General features: G+C 45.9%; 1 protein-coding gene across 5 annotated transcripts in view; it reads left to right on the top strand.

Moving 5' to 3' along the window:
* The window catches only part of LOC144603581 (xylosyl- and glucuronyltransferase LARGE1), a 305179-nt gene that overhangs the window by 49492 nt on the left and 232428 nt on the right, over positions 1-23259 (top strand). Inside the window, exon 1 of one of the 5 annotated variants that reach the window (XM_078416997.1) lies at positions 16689-16785. The exons of the other annotated variants lie outside the window; for them this stretch is intronic. The gene's annotated coding sequence lies outside the window, so the exon portion shown is untranslated. Of the gene's footprint in view, positions 1-16688; positions 16786-23259 lie in introns of those variants that run through there. 5 annotated transcript variants of the gene reach the window in all.

Below are 23259 nucleotides of genomic sequence, written 5' to 3'. Positions count from 1 at the left end.
TTGGTGGCAAGAACAAGAAGGCAGATTATTATTTGACTGGTGTCAGGTTAGGAAAAGGGGAAGTACAACGAGACCTGGGTGTCCTTGTACATCAGTCACTGAAAGTAAGCATGCAGGTACAGCAGGCAGTGAAGAAAGCTAATGGCATGTTGGCCTTCATAACAAGAGGAGTTGAGTATAGGAGCAAAGAGGTCCTTCTGCAGTTGTACAGGGCCCTGGTGAGACTGCACCTGGAGTATTGTGTGGAGTTTTGATCTCCTAACTTGAGGAATGACATTCTTGCTATTGAGGGAGTGCAGCGTAGGTTCACAATGTTAATTCCCGGGATGGCGGGACTGTCATATGATGAAAGAATGGAGTGACTGGGCTAGTATTCACTGGAATTTAAAAGGATGAGAGGGGATCTTATAGAAACATATAAAATTATTAAAGGATTGGACACGATAGATGCAGGAAACATGTTCGCAATGTTGGGGGAGTCCAGAACCAGGGGCCACAGTTTAAGAATAAGGGGTAGGCCATTTAGAACTGAGATGAGGAAAAACTTTTTCACACAGAGTTGTGAATTTGTGGAATTCTCTGAGTTAGAAGGCAGTGGAGGCCGATTGACTGGATGCATTCAAAAGAGAGTTCGATAGAGCTCTAAGGGCTAGCGGAATCAAGGGATATGGGGAGAAGGCAGGAACGGGATACTGATTGTGGATGATCAGCCATGATCACATTGAATGGTGGTGCTGGCTCGAGCGGCCGAATGGCCTCCTCCTGCACCGATTGTCTGTGTCGAAACCAATACAGTTTTCAAAACCCCCTGCCATAAGCCAAAGACTTACTGTCTGCCTTATAATCTTGCAACAGACCTCCCCTTGGCCTACTCCAGTCCAGGGGAAGTGATGCAAGCCTATCCAAACTCTCCCCATCACTAAAGTCCGTCAAATCAGGCAATGTCCTGGAGAATATTCACTCTCCTCTCTCCTGACCACGTGCATCCTCAAATTCCAGCCCTTAGAATCAACCAGCGAATCCCAATCGTTCCTAAGAAAACTGTACCCATTTCTGGAGCAGTCTACTTGTAACATGGTCTGAAATGCTTATGGACTGAGTTTGGGTAAAAGCTACAACAGAAGTTGGTTCACATGTAACAAACGGGCAGCTCAGTGGCACAGATGAAAGTTGCTGCCTCAAAGCACCAGAGACTTGGGTCCTGTTCTGAACCTGGGTGCTGTCTGTGTGACGTTTCCTCGCTCTTCCTGTGAATGTGCGGGTTCCCAGAGCCCTTCCACATTCCCAAAGATTTACAAGTTGGAAGGTTAATGGTCGCGAGGTTTGCCTAGTCCACTATTTTTGCAGATTGGTAGGTTGATAGCTCCCAATGTGATCATGAGTGGAGGAATCTGGGTTGGTGACCATGTGGAGAAGAGAAAATGGGACAATGTAAAATTAGTGTAAATGGATTATTGTGGATTCAGTGGACTGAAGGGCTTGTTTCCATTTGGCTCTAAATCTTGGGTAATTATTCCAGGAATAACCGTATGATGAGTGTTACTGTATGATGAGTGTTTGACGGTGCTGGGCCTGTACTCGTGGAGTTTAAAAGGATGACAGCCTCGTTGAAACTTATCGAATAGCAGAAGGCCTGGATAGAGTGGATGTGGAGATGATCTTTCCTCTAGTGGGAGATCATAGTCTAGGACCATAGCCTCAGAATAAAAAGACATTCCTTTAGGGAGGAGGTGAGAAGAAATTTCTTTAGTCAGAGGGCGGTAATTCTGCGGAATTCATTGCCACAGACGGCTGTGGAGGCCAAGTTAATGGATATTTTTAAGGCAGTGATTGATAAATTCTTAATTAGTACAGGTGTCAGGGGTTATGGGAATAAGGCAGGAGAACGGGGTTGAGAAGGAAAGATGGATCAGCCATGATTGAATGGCGGAGTAGACTTGATGGGCCAAGTGCTCCCATCAGTTATGAACTCTTGTGCCCGCCATCTCACATCTATGATGGCACCTTCATGCTCTGCCTTAATTCATCTTTTGCTTTGGTAACCACCAAATGTGATTATTCCAATGATCTCCTGGCCAGTGTCATTGTACTCTTGCAAACTCAGTGTCATTGTATTCTTGCAAGTTATCCAGGGCTCTGCATTGTAAACTCTAACTTGCACCCTCTCATTTTCCTCGGGCACCAAAAAGTGTGATTTTATTTCCACTATTTTGAAACCAATAGCGTTCAAAGAAAATGCAAAGTGTGGCAAGGTCCTAATGGTAATCTTGTGGAGTTGCCAGACCTTGCCTTGCTCGGCCATGTATCTATAACAAAAGCGAACACTATGTTCGGCAAGTGCAGACTGTCTGCTCGCTCTCCGATAATCCTGACGTCACTTGTCAATAATTTTTCAAATTATTGAGCAGCCAACCTATCCATTGAGAAGATACAGCTGCAGTAGCCAACTTGAGATTTGGGAGTTAGGTGAGGCTTTGGACTTTGGTTCCAGCTAACCTTGTTGACAAAACACCTCCAGTGACGGGACAACTCCCAGTAAAATAGACTCTGGCATGACCAGGTGTGTTTTCCCCAGTTGGCATCAACTATCTTGACATTGGAACCGACCTGGATGGCGACAAGGGAGGCCTTCTAATCAACTTGCAATGTTGGTGCCATTGTGAGCTCCCCAAGCAGCACCACCTGCAGGCGTACTCCTGCAGTGCAGTCCCTAGAGTGGGAGAGATGCTAAACTCTGTCCTGTTTCTGATGCAGAACCTTGATCACACAGAGCTCAGTGCTCTTTAGGTTGTGTCCAAAGCAGCACAGTGAGATGGATATTGATTGCTGTCTTGTGTAGGAGGCCCCACATTTCTCCTGCAACCTGCTTTTGTACCAGTGAAGGGGACTATTCGGGATTGAGTGTTGCTGAGTAGCACACCAGGGTCTAGGAATGGGTGTTGGCTGTAGGATGGGACTTATGTGGAGGGGAGGTGATTGTTTAGTTTAGAGATACAGCGCGGAAACAGGCCCTCCGGCCCACCGAGTCCGCACTGACCAGCAATCCCCGCACATTAACACTATTCTACACACACTAGGGACAATTTACACTTAACCCAAGCCGATTAACCTACAAACTTGTACGTCTTTGGAGTGTGGGAGGAAACAGAAGATCTCGGAGAAAACCCACGCAAGGTCAAGGGGAGAAGGTACAAACTCCGTACAGACAGCACCTGTAGTCGGGATCGAACCCCGATCTCTGGAGCTGCAAGTGCTGTAAGGCACTGTGTCACCGTGCCGCCCTATGTAATGCCTCACATGTTGCTCACAGCAGTAATGGGGAGGAGTACCCTTCCGAGTAAGAGGGCCGAGGCTCAGCTCTGCAAATGAATAGATGATTGCTCAGTGTATGGATTTGTAAATGTAATTATGTAAAATGTTAACTGTACAGACAGCATGTGCATCTTCCTACAAGTCTCCTATATCATCATCCTGGCCAAATGCTGGCATTATAGGGGGTATGCAGGGAAGCAACACACAGATCATTTCAAGCAAATGGTCATAAATCACCAGAATCCTCATCAGTTTAAGATTTGACTTGATTTTATAAAGATGGGTTTTTAATTGTACCAATTATCTGCCGACGAAGGAAGATAGCTCGAGCCATTCAACAGAAGCTATTGCAATAAATGGTGATCTATTTTGAAGCCATCACAATATATGAAGAGGGTTCAGAAGTGAAACATCGCCCGTTCTTTTTCTCCAAAGTGGTGGCGCGGTGGCGCAGCGGTAAAGTTGCTGCCAGAGACCTGGGTTCGATCCTGACTATGGGTGCTTTGGCTATGTCTGTATGGAGTTTGTACATTTTCCCCATGACCTGTGTGGGTTTTCTCCGGGAGCTCCGGTTTCCTCCCACACTCCAAAGGTTTGTAGGTTAATTGCCTTGGTTAAAAAATTGTGATTTGTCCTTCGTGTGTGTGTAGGATTGTGTTAGTGTGCGGGGATCGCTGGTCGGCGTGGACTCAGTGGGTCGAAGGTCCCTTTTCCGTGGTATATCTCTAAACTAAAATCTTTAAACCAAATGTGCTGCCTAACACGCTGAGTTGCTCCAGCATTTTGTGTCTACCGGCATCAGCATCTGTGCCTTCTTCCTACACATTATCTGTCTGAATGAAATGCCTTCGAAAAAGGCCCTGATACTTTAGCATACACATCCAGCTAGATCTGAGGTGTTACAATCATTATTGTGGCTGGTTTCTCTCCTCTGGCCTATTGTTAATTTTGACTCTCTACTGCCTCTTAAGTTGTATAGTTTTCAAGAGGATGATGTGCAGCTTGGAATTTTAATTCTGCTCGAAATGTGGACTGGAAATTTGCTCTAGCAGCTGCCTGTAAAAGGGCAGTCATCTCTGCAATGGCATCAGCTGGGGTGTATGGTGTCCTTGTGGTTCCTTGGTATTGATACATAAAATGGAAAACCTTGGAAATACTCAGGAGGTCAAACACAACGTCTATTAATATACCGTCTTTAATATAGCAAAGTCCCAAGGCACTTTGCAAGAGAGTTATCAGCCAGAGTCTTGAAGGGTATCTCTAATTCTGCTGGTTTTCTACTGCTCTCTCCCTCCAAGTAGTTTAGTTTAGATCCAGATCATCTGGATCCCATCCTCCCTTTCCTGCAATGGAGGGTGAATAAAATGGCGATTTGTCCCCAAAGACTACGCAAAATGGATGGTGAGAGTTGGGCTGACAGTCTTGTTTCCATGTGGTATCAAGACGACAAATTCTTGTGCTTTACTTTCCTTTAACCCAGGGCAATTGATGCCTTGACCCTGATGCCACCTCAGTCACTGATCGCCCCCTCCCCCCCCCCATCCTAGCCTGCTATCATCTGGACTGTAAGGCAGTGCTTACCCCTCTGAGCAACATGCCCGCTGTTCTGGCCTCACTGAAAGCCTGCAACCTTTACCCATCTTCTTTAGCTGGAACCTCAAGTAAAAAGAAAATACGAGGCAATATGCATGGGAGCATTTCCATCGCCCAAATTGAATTTTCTCAAAATTAAATTATGTTGGAAATTAATTTGTGAACATTTGTTCCATGATGGAATTCGATCGTCAGTTTCTTCATTTAATAATTTGTATAAAAAGATGCACCTTAATTCAAGAAGGCAATTGAGAATTTGCTGATTATGTTGTAAATTGTTTCCCTCAAATTGAAATGCATATTTGTGTGATGACTCTGAAATACAACTCACCAGGAGTTGTTTTTAAATGAATACCTTTTTAGTAAGGGAGAGTTGTTATCAAGCACTGTGTACTGGAGCATTCTAAGAGATTGGATGCGAGTTCAGTCGTCTTGTACTCCCACTGTATAATAAAAGGTTGTGTTGCAGTAAGCTGAGTGTCAAAACATTCTCCTCTTCTAATAGGAAAGGACAGTGAAATGGATTGTATGTGCAGGAAGGAACTGCAGATGCTGGTTTAAAACCGAAGATAGACACCAATTGCTGGAGTAACTCAGCGGGACAGGCCGCAACTCTGGAGAGAAGGAATGGGTGACGTTTCGGGTCGAGATCTTTCTCTCCAGAAATGGATTGTAACTCCACACTCCTCAATCTTCCCACCACTGGATAGGGGGGAAGAAGAAGGGAAGAGACCCAAAATGCCCAGAAGGTTTTTTATTTCATTGACATCTTTAGACTTTGGAGATGCAGCGTGCAGAAACAGGCCCTTCAATCCACCGAGGACCCGCGCGCGATCACCTTGTACACGACATTGTCCGACACACTAGGGAACATTTCCAATTTCTTTTTTTTTTACCAAAGCCAATTAACCTACACGTCTTTGAAGCCCACAATGGTGGGATATTCAATCAAATTGGGGAATACGCAAAATAATACAATCAAGCCAATTCCATGTATAATAGATAGAGTGAAAGGAAAGTGACAGAGTGCAGTATACGGGTCTCAGCATTGTGGTGCAATAGTTGCAGAGATAAGTCCACTGTCTGTGAGGTGGAGGGAAATCGGACTGTCCCCTAGCTTATGGAAGAATGATTCAGAAGCCTGACAACAGGAAGAAGCTGTTCCCGAGTCTGGTGGTGCGTGCTTTCATGCTTTTGTACCTTCTGCCTGATGGCAGCGGGGAGAAGGAATGGCCAGGGTGGGAAAGGTCTTTGATTTTGTCAGCTGCTTTCCCGGGGCAACGGGAAGTGAGGGTGGTGTCGATGGCGGGGAGTCTGGCCTGTGTGCGGGACTGGGCTGCAACACTCTGCCTTTTCTTGCGTTCTTGGGCAGAGCTGTCCCCCAACCAAGCTGTGATGCAACCCGGCAGGATGCTTTCTATGGTGCATCTGTAGAAGTCTGTAAGAGGCACTGGAGAGATGCTGAATTTCCTCGAGTCCCCTGGGGAAGTGGTGATGTTGGTGAAAGTCAGTGGTGGCACGACTAAAATTGAGTGTCAGAGTCGACCTCTGGAGCAATAAAGAGACCTTGGAGATGGAAGTAGACAAGGCCAGGCGTGGACGTGAAACAAGTTTAAACCGTGCACCTCAAATGGGCAGAGACCTGGTCAGTCACCGTCCTGGCAAACTGGTCCTGAACACTCGCTGAACAGGACCAGGATGTCTGTGTAGTCTGGGACAGCACCATCCTGTCCAGTGGTCAGAAAAAGATTAGAATGGCAAAACAAAGTTACTAAGTCTTGCAGACAGCATTGTTTAATCTGCAGTCTTTCGTTTAGATGAGGGCGCGCAGCGTAGGTTTACTAGGTTAATTCCCGGAATGGCGGGACTGTCGTATGTTGAAAGACTGGAGCGACTAGGCTTGTATACACTGGAATTTAGAAGGATGAGAGGGGATCTTATCGAAACATATAAGATTATTAAGGGGTTGGACACGTTAGAGGCAGGAAACATGTTCCTGTTGGGGGAGTCCAGAACCAGGAGCCACAGTTTAAGAATAAGGAGTAGGCCATTTAGAACAGAGATGAGGAAAACTTTTTCAGTCAGAGAGTTGGGAATCTGTGGAATTCCCTGCCTCAGAGGGCAGTGGAGGCCAATTCTCTGAATGCATTCAAGAGAGAGCTAGATAGAGCTCTTAAGGTTAGCGGAGTCAGGGGGTATGGGGAGAAGGCAGGAACGGGGTACTGATTGAGAATGATCAGCCATGATCACATTGAATGGCGGTGCTGGCTCGAAGGGCCGAATGGCCTACTCCTGCACCTATTGTCTATTGTCTAGTTTAGAGATACGGCGTGGAAACAGGCCCTTTGGCCCACCGAGTCCGCGTCGAACAGCGATCCCTGCACACCAACACTATCCTACACACGCTAGGGACCATTTCCAATTTTACCAAGCTAAATAGCCCACAAGCCTGAACGTCTTTGGAACCGGAGCCCCCGGAGAAAACCCACGAAGGTCACAGGGAGAACGGGCAAACTCTGCACCCGTGGTCAGGATTGAACCTGGGACTCTGGTGCTGTACGGCAGCAACTCTACCGCTGTGCCAGATCTTAACTTTCGAACGACGTTCTGTTTGAAAGATTGTGGTAGATGGCGGGATGTTTGATGAAGGATATGTTCTCAGCCAGCTGTTTTAATTGGGTTTTATTTACTGATCAGAGAACTGCAGCAGGTTGTGTAATATCACAGCTTGTAGTTTTGCAGAAACAGACTTGTCCTTTTCTCTGGTCTATTACCGAAGAAGTCGTAAATTAACATGCATCCTGTTTGCAGTTATTTTAAAATAATTTATTGAATGCTTAAGGCACTGCACTTGCTCATACTGAACAGACCTCAAAAAAAACATCTCAGGGAGGGGGGTGGAATGGATTGGGGGCCTGGGTTTATGGGGAGGGGGGTTGGGGGAAAGGAAGAGGCCAGTGGAAAATCAGAAGGCCAAGGCAGTATTAAAAGAGAGAGAGTGTGTGTAATGTTTGGAGCGAATGTTAATCTTGGATTGTGTGCATTGTTCCGGTTCCCTGGCACAAACCCAACTGGCCCAGCAGCAGCTGTTGTGGAGGAGGTGGACGCTGACTAGGGCAAGGCATGCCAGGCTGTGCAGACGGGGCGGCCTGCAGTCAGGGACAGAGCAGCCTGGCCTGCACACACTCGTAATTGGCCTTCAACTCCAGGCAGGGCGGAGCGACGTGTCCATTATTTATCTCCGACCTTGCGCAGCGCTTGCACGTTTTGTTTACTGTGTCTTTCTCGTGGCCTTGTTGTCCCGTCCAGCTTGGGTTCTGGACAGATGGTGGAGCTGTTTTATGCCGGCTCCTTTGTCAGACTAATTCTTGTGCGCATTTTCTCCCCCCCCCCCCCCCCCCCCCCCCCCCCCCCCCAACTACGGCCCTGGCAAACTGCATTGGGACGTTCAGTGCAGTCTCTCCACTGACTTTGTTTGTCTTGTACAGGGTCTAATAATGTGTGTCGAACCAGGCAGGCAGTCTGATTTAATCAGTGTGTACACTGGTCAGCTTCACTTGGAATCAGTCAGATCGTCAGGGCCAGGAGGAGCAGGGGGTGAGCCGGCCTTTCTGAACCTGAATGTTATCCAGTGACCTCTTGAAGTGTCAGTTACACTGCGTGGCACGGAAACGGGGCGTACAGTTCATCCAATGAACTGCCAACCACCTGTTTGCACTGAAGATAGACACAAAATGCTGGAGTGAATCAGCGGGACAGGCAGCACATCTGGAGAGAAGGAATGGGCGACATTTCAGGTCAAGACCCTTCTTGAGAAGAAGGGTCTGAAGAAGGATCTCGACCCGAAACGTCATCCATTCCTTCTCTCCAGAGATGCTGCCTGTCCCGCTGAGTTACTCCAACACTTTGTGTCTATCTTCAGTTTAAACCAGCATCCTCTGCCCAGGGGCCAAGTCTGTGTTTGTTTGTTCTGGTGAAGGCACCGTGCACATGGTCAAGCCAACAGACGCTTGCATTTTCTTTTTGGTTTTCACTTTTAATTTCAAGTTTTTGTGTTCCTTGTGTGTTGGGACTGTCGGCAGACCAATTTCCCTCCGGGACGAATAAAGTTTTATCGTATCGTACCTCGGTGTTCACTGTACCTCAGTACAATGACAATAAAGTAAAGCTCAAAAGCCAGGTAGTTGTTGATTTCTCAATCAATTTTTATAAACCTGTTGTGCAATAAAAAATATTTGGGTGCAGTGATCCGCGAATCTTAACAACAGGGCGGCATGGTAGAATAGTGGTAGAATTATTGCCTTACAGCGCCGGATCCTGACTACGGGTGCTGTCTGTAAGGAGTTTGTACGTTCTCCCCATGACCTCCATGGGTTTTCTCCGAGATCCTCGATTTCCTCCCACACCCCAAAGACGTACAGGTTTGTAGGTTAATTGTCTTTGGTATAAATGTAAATTGTCCGTACTGTGTGTGGGATAGTGTTAGTCTGCGGGATTCGCTGGTCGGTGCGGACTCTGTGGGTCGAAGGGCCTGTTTCCGCGCTGTATCTCTAAAGTAAGCTGAAACCTAGCTGTTGCAAACACAGCAGGTCAGGCAGCTTCTGTGGAGGGAGGAAGAGTTAATGATTCAGGTACTGATGCCCTTTTCATTGTTCTGACGAAAGGTTATAGAGCTGGAGTGTTAATTCTGTGCTCTGTGCCACAGAGGCTGCCTGACCTTTTCATCTTCTGTGTTGTGAAATGCAATTACTGGAGCGCTCCTGTTTTCTGAGCACAGAATTGCAAAGTGCAGGCGCTGGCATGATGTAGACAAATGAGAATGCCAACACGGTTCCATAGACTCCCAATGAGATGTGTATTCGTTGGGCGACTGAAGACTGCACGTGGCAAGATGGAGCATCGGTCCCTGGCCAATTTTTGCCAGATGGATTCTTCTGTGGGAAAAAAAAGAACACATATTTGTAGCATCTTTCACCCACAGATTGTCCCAAAGCATTTCTCAGCCAAATGCAATGCGAGTGTTATCAGTGATTTAATAAATCAAATATAGTAGCCAATTTAGGTTCAGGCAAGGTGCCACAAACAGCATCAAGATGAATCTGTTTTCAGTCATGGCGCACGTGAATGTGTGAAGACAGGCGTGACCTCCACGAAGCCTGTCATCTTCACGGTACAGCTCTCCCTTGGTGTGCTACCCCAATGTCTAGCTGAAGCATGGCTTGGTGTTGATACTTCCAGCTGCGCTGGGCAGCTGTAGCTCTGAGCCCACAGCACCTATGGATCCAGGATCTGTTGGTCGGTGTGGAGGCATGTTGGGCCGAAGGGCCTGTTTCAACGGTGTATGACTCTATGACTCTATTTCACCAAACAATTAATGAGACAATAAAAAATTCAGATGCAGTGATCTGCGATTCTGAACAACAGGGTGGCGTGGCGGTAGAATACCCCACCGACCAGTGATCCCCGCACATTAACGCTATCCTACACACACTAGGGTCAATTTACATTTATACCAAATCCAATCTCCTCCGTACAACCATGCTGACTATCTCTAATCAACTCATCTTTCCAAATACATACATATCTTAGCCCTCAATCCACTCCAGTACCTTTCCTACCACAGATGTGGGGACTACTGGTCTATGGGTTCCAGGTTTATTTCTGCCCATTACTGGAGATACAATAGTAGCCATCCTTCATGCAGTCTATCAGGACCTCGCCTGTCTAGCAATAATTAGTATGTCTCAGCCGGCACCCCATGCATTTACTTCTCCAGTTTCCCACAGTGCCCTTGGATATATCTGATCAGGCCCAGGAAAAGCATCCACTTTTATGTAAGGTAGACACAAAATGCTGGAGTAACTCGGCGGGTCAGGCAGCATCTCTGGAAGAGAAGGTGACATTTTGGGTCAAGATCCATTGGAAGATGTTGATGAATGGGTCCCTTCTTCAGACTTTCATGCGTTTGGACATTTAGCACTTTTTCAGTAACCTACTCTTCCGGTGGATTAAGAGCCACTTAAACTCAATTCATTTGAAAGCTAGAAAGTGAAGCAAACTTCAACCCTCTTTGTCTGGACTGGACTTGATCTCATCCGTCGGTCACCGACTTTACGCTCCAGTTGACTGGATTCAATAGACAATAGGTGCAGGAGTAGGCCATTCGGCCCTTCGGGCCAGCACCACCATTCAATGTGATCATGGCTGATCATTCTCAATCAGTAGCCCGTTCCTGCCTTCTCCCCATACCCCTTGACTCCGCTATCCTTAAGAGCTCTATCTAGCTCTCTCTTGAATACATTCAGAGACTTGGCCTCCACTGCCTTCTGAGGCCGTGAATTCCACAGATTTACAACTCTCTGACTGAAAAGGTTTTTCCTCATCTCTGTTCTAAATGGCCTACCCCTTATTCTTAAACTGTGGCCCCTGGTTCTGGACTCCCCCAACATTGGGAACATGTTTCCTGCCTCTAACGTGTCCAACCCGTTAATAATCTTATACGTTTCGATAAGATCCCCTCTCATCCTTCTAAATTCCAGTGTATACAAGCCTAGCCGCTCCAGTCTTTCAACATACGATTCATGACGATGCAGAGGTTTGTGCAATGAGGTCTTGAGTAGTCATAACGGATTCAGTAGATGGGTCTCCACCTTGTAAATATTGTATTGTAAATATATCAATGGATAAAATGAAGCAACATTGGCTGTTTGCTTTATCAAGTTAAAAAAAGAATATGCTTCTGAATAATATTTGTAAATTGATACAGTATAAAATGTTATTTATAATACAGGATATCATTCCATTTATTTGCCACACTTGAATTGCATTAGGAAGATATCACATACGTGTATTAATTCCGAGAGGGTTTCACACAGATGTCAGTTCCCCCACGTGTGGTGGTGGGAGCTTTAAATGATCGCCTGTGCTTCTCGGAGCCTTGGCGGTGGCTACATTGGAACATCAGCTGCTTCCCAAAAGTATTTTAATTTTTCTTGCTTCAGTTCAACCCTGCAAAACGCTTCGATAATGCTGCTTTCTGTGAAGGAAGCAACTGCAGATGCTGGTTTAAACCAGCAAACCAGAAGGATCTCGACCCGAAACGTCACCCGTTCATAAGTGATAGGAATAGAGTTGGGCCATTGGGTCCATCAAGTCAACTCTGCCATTCAATCATGGCTGATCTAGCTCTCCTAACCCCATTCCCCTGCCTTCTCCCCATAACCTCTCACACCCGTACTAATCAAGAATCTATCTATCCTCTGCCTTAAATATATCCACTGACTTTGCCTCCACATCCTTCTGTGGCAAAGGATTCCACAGATTCGCCACCCTCTAACTCAATAAATTCCTCCTCATTTTCCTAAAAGAAGGTCCTTTAATTCTGAGGCTATGACCTCCAGTTCTAGACTCTCCCACTTGTGGAAACATCCTCTCCACATCCACTCTATCTAAACCTTTCACTATTTTGTACCTTTCAATGACCCCCCCCCCCCCTCATTCTTCTAAACTCCAGCGAGTGCAGGCCCAGTGTGGACAAATGATCATCATATGTTAACTTACTCATTCCAGGAATCATTCTTGTAAACCTCCTCTCCAGAGCTAGCACATCTCCAGTGATGCTGCCTGACCCGTTGAGTTACTCCAGTATTTTGTGTCTACTGCTTTCTGTGAAGACACCTTAATGCTGAGAAATATCCGCTGTATACAAATCTCCTCATCTTATTAGAATTTAGTAGTATTTTCTTTGTTAACTGTTTTGGATAAAATTGGATGTGATATTGGAAATTACTATTGGGTATCTCAAGGTTAAATTGCCATCTCAATAACATAGAAACATTCCGCTCAGGAACGGGCCCTTCGGCCCACAATGTTTGTGTTGAACATAATGCCCAGCTGAACTGATCTCAGCTGCCTGCACATGATCCATATATCTCTAAAAGCCTCTTAAATGCCCCCCATCATATCTGCCTCCATCACTACCCCTGGCAATGCCTTCCAGGCTCCCACCACTGTGTTTAAAAAAAAAGAGGCAAGAAATCTTGCTCCCACATCTCCATTAAACTTTCCCCTTCTCACCGTAGTGTTGGACGTTAGCACCCTGGGAAAAATGTCTTGACTGTCTACCCTATCTATGCCTCTCATAATCTTATATACTTCTACCAAGTCTGCCCTCAACCTCCAATGTTCCAGAGAAAATAATGCAAGTCTATCCAACCTCTCCCTGTAGGTGAGTCTTTCTAATCCAGGCAGCATTCTGGTAAACCACCTCTGCACCCTTTTCAAAGCTTCCACATCTTTCCTGTGAAGGGGCGACCAGGACTACACTTTAAGTTCCATCAAGGTTAAAGTCATCCACGCAGAAGTCACCTGTGCATGGTATGGAAACTGACGTGTGCAAAACCTGAGGGCATGCTGCCATCTTGGTACGATCTTTCAAACAGATCCACTCCCTTGGATGTATATAACTGGTAAAGAACAGCTTCTCCCAGCCTCACACATCCAGGTTAATATTCATCTCTTGACCATCTAATACTGCGACTGACCACTATTATTCTTTGCAAAATGCTGGAGTAACTCAGCAGGTCAGGCAGCATCTCAGGTGAGAAGGAATGGGTGACGTTTCGGGTCGAGACCCTTCTTCAGACTCAGATAGACTGTTGGAGCCTGTAGTCCGGGTTGGGTCTGAATTGGGAGGTCTGGAAACGGAGCTGGAAACCACGAGGCAGAAGTTGGAGGCGCAGGCAAGTCCCAAGAAAGCAGATGTGGCTGTGGTAGCGAGTCTGGGTCAAAATGTGGTCGTAGAGTAGGAGGGCAGGAGAAATCACAGGGGGAGCAACGAGAGAGCATGTTGCTAAACTCTCGTCGCAGAGAGGAGGAGAACTTCTTCAAAGTGGACATACCTTGAGGAGAAATCGCAGTGGAGCAACAGGTAGTATAAGAAAATAACTGCAGATGCTGGTACAAATTGACGGTATTTATTCACAAAATGCTGGAGTAATTCAGCAGGTCATGCAGCATCTCAGGAGAGAAGGAATGGGTGACGTTTCGGGTCGAGACCCTTCTTCAGACTGTTATTCTTTGGCTCTGTCAGCTCTGACTCTATAACAAATGGACTACCGTGGCCATTGTATTAACCACACGTTATGTTATCTGTTGGAGATATCCTAAAGTCATAAACATGGTTCAAAAATGCTACTTCCTCTTCCCTCCCCACAAAGAGGTGGAACATATCTGACTAAATGCTTTTAGCCTGATGCTTAAATCTTAGTGAAAGAACATCGACCGCTAACGATAAAAATTCTAAGGGGTCCATAAAAAGGATTCTTCGGTGTTAATGTCCAATTTCCCTTGTAGAATAAGATGAGGTAAGTGGAATGCATCCTGAAGCATCCTGAAGAACCGTCAGTTTTAACGACTGGTGTTGTGAGATTTAAAGTGGTGGTTGTGTCAGTCCCGAGTTCAGGTCGGACCTTGAGAAAGCTTGAATTACAGATGGTCGAAATGAGGATATAAATATGTCTTATGACTTTGACCATGTAAGCACTGCTCTCCCGACTACAAATAATTCTCTGGCAACTGATCTCGCCTTGGTGGTGAACACAGAAATATGCAAGGACCATGAGTGGAGAAGGATAGGGGTCCCCTCTCATTTGTGACCCCCTTTTTGATGCAGAATCATCAGATGAGGTACGGTTGTCTTTGTCTCTACCACCGAGCAGTCCCAAACTACTACCTACCTCACCAGGGACCCTCAGACTATCTTTGCTAGGACTTTACTGGCTTTACATTGCACTGAACGTTGTTCCCTTATCATTTATCTACACTGTGAATGGCTCGATTGGAAACATGTATTGTCTTTCCGCTGACTGGTTAGCACGCAACAAAAGATTTTGACTGTACCTCGGTACACGTGACACTGAACTGAACTGTGATGGATGGGCGCACAGATTTTGGGTTACTGCACCTGGCATTCAATGTAACCTTGGTTATTGAAGCTGCTGCACTTGTCTCTGCAGTTAAGTCTTAAATATTGTTCTTCCAAAGTTGATAGTTTGCAGATCATTAGAAGTTTACAATCAAAGACCAAAAACCATTGTTCATAAATTCTAGGAGCAGAATTAGGCCATTTGGCCCATCAAGTCTACTCCATCATTTAATCATGGCCAATCTATCTTTCACTCTCAGCCCCATTCTCCTGCCTTCTCCCCATAACCCCTGACACCCTTACTAATCAAGAATCTGTCAATCTCCACCGTAAAAATATCCATTGACTTGGCCTCCACAGCAGTCTGTGGCAATGAATTCCACCGATTCACCACCCGCTGACTAAAGAAATTCCTCCTCACCTCCTTTCTAAAGGTATGTTATTTTATTCATAGGCTATGGCCTATGCTCCTAGACTTTCCCACTAGTAGAAGCATCCTCTCCACATTCACTCTAACCAGGCATTTTGTGTATGCACCTGTTTTCCTGCATCTTGTCTCTTGGTGGCTAGTCCTCCGGGTTGTTACATCAAGCCACCTTCAAAGCATTTCCCTCTAGGGACTTGGGGAAATGGAGGCAAAATTAGCCTCTTCTTGACACACGTAGACCCTGCAGGAATTAGTGTATCTGTTTGAGTGGGAAGACTGATTTCACATGGACAATTTCAAAAGGATACCTAACTTTTAATTACCAGTCCCAACTCCAATGGGTTTAACAGGGAACTGATGTGTGCACGCTAAAAGTCCTTTAAAATGGCAGTGGAGTGAAGGCTAAGATTCTGTCTTCGATGAAGCAAACAGCAAGGTGCCATGGAATCGGAGGTACAACTCTGAAACCTGCCAATTATCAACCACCCGTTTACATTAGAAACAGAAACATAGAAAATAGGTGCAGGAGTAGGCCATCCGGCCCCTCGAGCCAGCACCGCCATTCAATATGATCATGGCTGACCATCCAAAATCAGTAGCCCGTTCCTGCTTTTTCCCCCATATCCCTTGATCCCGTTAGCTGGAAGAGCAGAATCTAACTCTCTCTTGAAAACATCCAGTGAATTGTCCTCCGTTGCCTTCTGTGGCAGGGAATTCATTGCTCCTTGCAGGATGGTAGCAAGCTCCCCCAGATTCCTAGCCAACGATCAAGCAACATCACTTCAACCAATGAAGTGGTCCCTCAGCGCATTTATTGTTAGCGAAACTTTGCTGTGTGACAGAGAAAATTGGCTGCGTTGTCTGCATACGTGCCAGCCACCCACAGCACTGCAAAAGTAATTTGGGGTGCCCTGCAAATGTGATGAGGTACTCTATTAGATCGATGAAACTGGAAAATGCAAGTGATTTAACGAGTGTCAACCTAACAGGCTTTTGCACCGACCGACAGTAAATTGGGATTGACTTGCCTTTGGATTTATTTTCTTTTGGAAAAGAGACAAATGACCTAATCGACATTTTTAAGTTGTTAGAAAAGATTGAGATTATTCTGGGTAAGTTGCTTACTCTGGAAAGGTGACTGAATATTGGGGGATGCAAACTAAAATGAGAGATTTGGGAGAAAGGACAGAGCTTGGATCATTGTAAGCTTTGTGCAAATGTTTTTTTAATCCATAAAATATACATGCACAGACGGCAGTAATTAGGCTAAGCACGTGGCATATTCCAAATATTTTCTCCCTTCTCTATTCCAAACTTGCCGACTTCCTGTTCTTTTCCTCCTGTGCATATCCTCCGACATTTAAAATACCGAAGATAGACACTTTCTTTTTACTTCTCTACTTTATTCCACAGATTGATACAAAGGATCAATATTGCCCTCTGTGTAAAATCTCCTGCCGGGTGTTGCCGGGCAGAGACAATTTTATTGGCGAAGCTTTTTATTTCAAAGAACACGAGGGATTTCAAGGTAGTTACTGAAAAGCATATAATTTTAAATGGCTCCTGGCAGCTGGATCTACGACGGCTGTAAAACCGTGGATCATAAGCGTTTGGTTTTGTATTCAGTGGAGAGTCTTGTATAACATTCTGGTCGACATGATTGTCTTAGAGGCAGAGAGCTATAAAGCACAGATGCGGGCCCTTCAGCCCATCGTGTTCATGCCGACCAAGCTAGTACCACTAGCTTGTGCCTGACCCATGTCCTTCCAAACCTTTCCTATCCACGTTCCACTCCAAGTATCTTATTAACAGGTCGTAATTGTACCACATCCACCACTTCCTCCAGCCAATTTGTTCCATATAAGCACTACCCCCTGTGGAAAAATCTTTTCCCACCTCACTTTAAACCTTTCATGACTTTTATAAACCTCTCTGCCTCCTGTGCTCCAGGGAAAAAAAAGACTGGGGCTCTCCTTGTAACTTGAGCCTTCCAGACCCAGCGACATCCTTGCAAACTGCCTTTTGCACCCTTTCCACTTTAATTACATCCTCTTTATAGCAGGGTGACCAGAAATGTAAAGAGTACAACAAATGTATTCAGCCAGGATATCATATGACCGAACCTCCAGATGAGTCTACCATGTGGTACATTGTCAAAGCCCTTTCTAAAGTCCATGTAAACAATGTCTACTGCACTGTCCCTTCAAAGTTCCTGTTTATCCCTTTAAAAAATAACTCAGTCAAACAGGTGAAACACGATTTCTTCCCGTGTTGTCGGTTCTGACTTTCCTAATCACCCCAGCCTCTCCAAATGCGCATGGATCCTATCTCTCAGAATTCCTCCGATACGATACGATATAATACGATACAATAGAACTTTAATCCCAGGAGGGAAATTGGTCTGCCAACATTCATGAAAAATGCAAGCAGATATATGAAACATGAAATTAAAGTGACGAGTGGAAGGTCCAGGTGCAAAGAAGGGGAGGGGAAGAGGAAGTCAGTCTACCCCATGACAGAAGGGGAAGGAGTTGTACAGTTTGATAGCCACAGGGAAGAAGGATCTCCTGTGTCATTCCTGTGCTGCAGTCTGTTGCTGAAGGTGCTCCTCATGTGATCAGTGTGCCATGGAGGGGGTGAGCTGTATTGTCCGCAGTTTGAGGAGCATCCTCCCCTCCAAGACCACCTCAAATGAATCCAACTTCACAGCCTGGACGGAGCCAGCCTTCCTGATGGCTGCCTAACTGACCTCCCATCACTGATACTAGGCTTACCAGTCTGTCGGTCCCAGGCTTCTCCTTGTACCCGTTCTTAAATAGAGACACAGCAAGGATGTTGCCAGGACTAGAGGGTCTGAGCTATTGAGGGATTGGCTGGGACTCCGTTCCCTGGAGCGCAGCAGGAAGAGGGGTGATCTTCCAGAGGTGAGGGTCTTGGCATCATGTTCAGCCACCACAAGATAGTGGGCCGAAAATCCTGTTCTTGTGCCGTTCTGCTCTATGTTCTATCAATCTCTGATAGGAACAATGATGTCCCTGTCTGTTCCTCAGCTGACCAACATTGTTAAAGAATATAAATGTACCTGTCCATCACGCCAATTTGTGGTGGTGGATGTGTCCTTGCCATCTATCGGCAGACTGGCTGGTCCACGTGTCTGCACGACTGCAGTGACTTCCCTTCACAGGGTGACAAGCAGTTTATCAATCCTCAAGATGTTAAATAAAAACGGTTACTTGTACCAAAGGAGACTCAAGGTGGTAAATGTAAAAGGGGGATGATTGCTAAATTTGTCGCTGTTCCACTTTGCCATGTGAAATATGGAAGGTTAATTGAGGAATTGCACAGACGTGCTTCCTCTTGAACAAAACTACCGTGTCTGTAACTTGGCGTGCTCAAGCGCTCTGCAGTCGGTACTTATTTGAAGCAGTGCTGCTGTTAAAATGCAGGGAGAAGTAGAGGCCAATTTGCGCACAGCAGGATCTCTCCAACAGCAATGCGATATGAAGGCTATTGTTGTTTTATTTAACGGTGCTTGTTTGTGCGTGAAGTTTTGGCCGGGACACCAAGAAGAGTAGAGTGTAGAACGTCAGTCAGAGAGTTGTGAATCTGTGGAATTCTCTGCCTCAGAAGGCAGTGGAGGCCAATTCCCTGAATGCATTCAAGAGAGAGCTAGATAGAGCTCTTAAGGATAGTGGAGTCAGGGGGTATGGGGCGAAGGCAGGAACAGGGTACTGATTGCGAATGATCAGCCATGATCACATTGAATGGCGGTGCTGGCTCAAAGGGCCGAATGGCCTACTCCTGCACCTATTGTCTATCACCTATTGTCTAACGTAGGGCAGTACAGCACAGCGGTAGAGTTGCTGCATTAAAGTGCCAGACACCCGGGCTCGATCCTGACTGGGTGCTGTCTGTATGGAGTTTGTATCTTCTCCCTGTGACCTGCTTTATCCGGGTGAAACGTAGAAACAAAGAATATAGGTGCAGGAGTAGGCCATTCGGCCCTTTGAGCCAATATGATCATGTCTGATTATCCAAAAACAATACCTCGTTCCTGCTGTCTCCCCATATCCCTTGATTCCGTCAGCCCCACAAACTATATCTAATTCTCTCTTGAAAACCTCCAGTGAATTGGCCTCCACTGCCTTCTGTGGCAGAGAATTCCACAGGTTCACAACTCTCTGGATGAATTTTTTTTTCCCCTCATCTCAGTCCTAAATGGCCTACCCCTTACTCTTAAACTGTGACCCCCTGGTTCTGGATTCCCCCAACATTGGGAACATTTTTCCTGCATCTAGCCTGTCCAATCCCTTAGGAATTTTATGTTTCTATAAGATCCCCTCGACATCCTTTTAAATTCCAGTGAATATAAGCCCAGTCGATCCATTCTTTCATCATATGTCAGTCCCACCATCCTGAGAATTAACCTGGTGAACCTACGCTGAACTACCTCAATAGCAAGAATGCCCTTCCTCAAATTAGGAGACCAAAACTGCACACAATACTTCAGGTGCGGTCTCACCAGGGCCCTGTACAATGCAGTAGGAACACTTGCTCCTAAACTCAAATCCTCTCGCTAAGATGACCAACATGCCATTTGCTTTCTTCACTGCCTGCTGTACCTGCATGCTTACTTTCAGTGACGGATGTACAAGGACACCCAAGTCTCATGGCACCTCCCCATTTCCTAATCTGACACCATTCAGATAATAATCTGCCTTCTTGTTCTTGCCGCTAAAGTGGATAACCTCACATTTATCCACATTATACTGCATCTTCCATGCATCTGCCCTCTCACCCAACGTATCCAAGTCACCCTGCAACCTCATAGCATCCTCCTCGCAGCTCATACTGTCGCCCAGCTTTGTGTCATCTGCAAACTTGGGGATGTTACATTTAACGAGGTGCTCCGATTTCCTCCCACTCTCCAAAGACGTACAGGTTTGTAGGTTAGTTAGCTTGGTAAAATTGTAAAAAAATTGTCCCTTGTGAGTATGGAGTGTTAGTGTGCGGTGATCGGTGGTTGGCACAGACTCGGTGGACCAACGGGCTTGTTTCCACAATATATCTCCAAATTGAGCTAAACCACCTATATACTTCCTTTGTCCCGCCCCCCTGACATCAGTCTGAAGAAGGGTCTCGACCCGAAACGTCACCCATTCCTTCTCTCCTGCGATGCTGCCTGACCTGCTGAGTTACTCCAGCATTTTGTGAATAAATGCCTTCGATTTGTACCAGCATCTGCAGTTATTTTGTTACACTAAGCTAAACTAAACAGGCCCTTTGGCCTACAATGTCTGATGCCAAGTTAAACTAATCTCCTCTGCCTCTGTTTTTCAAAATAATTTCCTTTACTTTGTGCGATTAGTCAAATGTTTTCCTTTTGTGCAGATGTATGCGAATCTGTTGCGCAGAAATAGAGCCTGTGATCCTCACCCTGGCCCTTGTATTTCCCTTGATCCTCCCCACATCCTCCTCCTACGCTGAGCTGCCATCTGTATTCCCCTGTTGAAATTCGAGACTCGAGAGCCCGACGTGTTTGGCTACCACTTTCTCGTTGTTTGGTGAAGACAGAATCTGCCTGATCCACATTGGGCAGGGTTTCTTGAAGCTTCTAATGCAGAGAGTCGAATTGCCAGCATCGCTGCAATGAGGAAATCACTGAGGCATCCTTTTTGATCTTGGGTTGCATCGTGCATAACAGCTAGCTTGCCAGCGTCCATGCCATCTCTGGGCCCGCCGAGCTCCTCCCGTTTCCTCGTGCTGTGATCAGCATCCAAAAATGACGAGTTTAAAATACATCTTCATCTCACCTGGAGTGCATCATGGATGAGATGTACCCTAATCATCCATGCCATTAGACACGGCTGTGATAGCTTTATACGAGGATGAACAGTGTGCTTTAACTCGTGGCTCCGCATTAGACTAGGTGCATGTTAGCTTGATTCCATGCCTCACTGAACTGAACATGTCCCACTGAGCACAGCTAAGAATGAAGCCTGGTGTCTACCAGTGCAGTATTCGTTGGCGCTGGATATAGAGAGAGCGTGTTTCTAATTTGAAAGTAACCCTATACATTCCAGGGTGGAGAAGAAGGATATGTTCCAGTAACATGGCCAATTAATGTTTGGCAGTCAATAATAGAGTGGCCTTGTGCTGAAGCAAGTTTTGGCCATTCTGCCTGATTTTCTTTCACTACAGTTGAGTCCTGCGTTCCTCCAAGTTTGTTTTCCATAAAGGAGCTGTCTGATTATATATTTTTTAAAGTGGAACAGTATGTGCCAGAAAACTCCTGCTTAATCGCCCTCTGTGTTAAAAGCATTTTATCTCTCTGTAATCTATCACTGCATACGACAGGGCGGCACAATGGCATCGCGGTAGAGTCGCTGTCTTACAGCAGCAGAGACTCGTGTTTGATCCTGACCATGGGTGCTGTCTGTGCCGACTTTGTACGTTCTCCCCTTGACCACGTGGGTTTTCTCCAGGTGCTCTGGTTTCCTCCCACACTCCAAATACGTGTAAGTTTGTAGGTTAATTGGCTTTGGTAAAATTGTAAATTGTCCCTAGTGTGTGTAGGATAGTGTTAGTTTATGGGGTGATCGGTGTTCGGCATGGACTCTGTTGTGCTGAAGGGCCTGTTTCTGCACTGTATCTCTAAAGTCTGAACTAAGCCCGTTATTACCATAATCCTGACGATCTCTTCTGGATCACTCTTCATCCGTGGGCAGGAAGAGCTCTGAGTTCTTGCCTGTGTTTGGAGCTATCATGCTCCTATTCATTAGCATCAGGGGTACAAGCCATTAGCATCGGGCCTGTTGGTTTATACTTCGTGTGATGCAGTGCTCAAAGTCTTGCACGGTATCTCAATTGCTTAGAGTCTTTTCTCTCGCGCCTTGAACCAGTTGTGCCATTTTTCATCACGTTTGTGTGGCGGCTTGGAAAGTGTAAGAGCTTCAGGACCAACAGTTCGAGCGTGACTAATGGTTGAAAGATGGAAATGTTTTAGGTACAGGGTCTAACTCTGGTCTGACAGCCTTACTGGTGCTGGACTGCAGACGATCCAGACCAGAGAAATTGTCGCCAGTCGTCATTCTCTGAGCAGGAGAACTGTGTTCTCTTTTTAAGTGAAGACATTCCCCAGTTCTCTGAGTATAGAGACTTCCAAGATCTGTCCATTACCTGAGGTTTCTAAGAAGGAAGTTGTGTTGGTAGAGATTGTAGAAGTTGAACTGGTACGTTAATCAGCTTCAGATTAGTACAGAATTTAGTTCCTTTTAGATCGTGGGTTGGAGTTGGTTATTCAGTATGGGTTCAAAACCTGCAGGACCAAGTGAATTGCTAGGCCACAGAACAGCAGAGGAGAGTGTTTCAACCTGCAGTGTTGGTGGAGAGGGAAGTGTCGGCCAGGACATTGATTTGATCTCCGGCAAGGATTAATACCACAGGCTTTCCGCGTGTGGAGAGAGAGAGTGAGGAGACTGGGCATCTACGGTCTGGAGTTTAGAAGAAAGAAAAGGGATCTTGTGTAAACTTTTAAACTTCTTAGAGCTTGACAGGCTAGACACGAGGAAGATATTTCCCTTGTTGAGAAATCTTAAGATCGCGGGTTGAAGTCTCAGAATAAGGGTAGGCCATTCGGGCCTCAGGTGAGGAGACATCTCTTCAGAGGGAAATGAACCTTTGGCATATTCCACACCGTTGGGTTGTGGAGGCACCAAGTCCGTCACAAGATTCATCCGGGATCGATAAATTTCTAGGCGTTGAGGGAATCGATTCAGATGGGATGGGGCAGGGAAATGGGGTTGAGATGGCAGATCAACTGTGCTATTGATGGATGGTGGAAAGTGAAGGGGGAAAAAATTAATCGGAATCTGAGGGGTATCTTTTTCACAAAAAGGGTGGTGGGCGTATGGAACAAGCTGCCAGAGGAGGTAGTTGAGGCTGGGACTATCCCAACAATTAAGAAACAGGTATACAGATAGGACAAGTTTGGAGGGGTATG

This window comes from Rhinoraja longicauda, chromosome 20 (genome assembly GCF_053455715.1).
Source record: "Rhinoraja longicauda isolate Sanriku21f chromosome 20, sRhiLon1.1, whole genome shotgun sequence".
Taxonomy (NCBI): Eukaryota; Metazoa; Chordata; class Chondrichthyes; order Rajiformes; family Arhynchobatidae; genus Rhinoraja; species Rhinoraja longicauda.
Note: the sequence above shows the minus strand (reverse complement) of the source record. Positions and strands in the feature narration are given on the sequence as shown.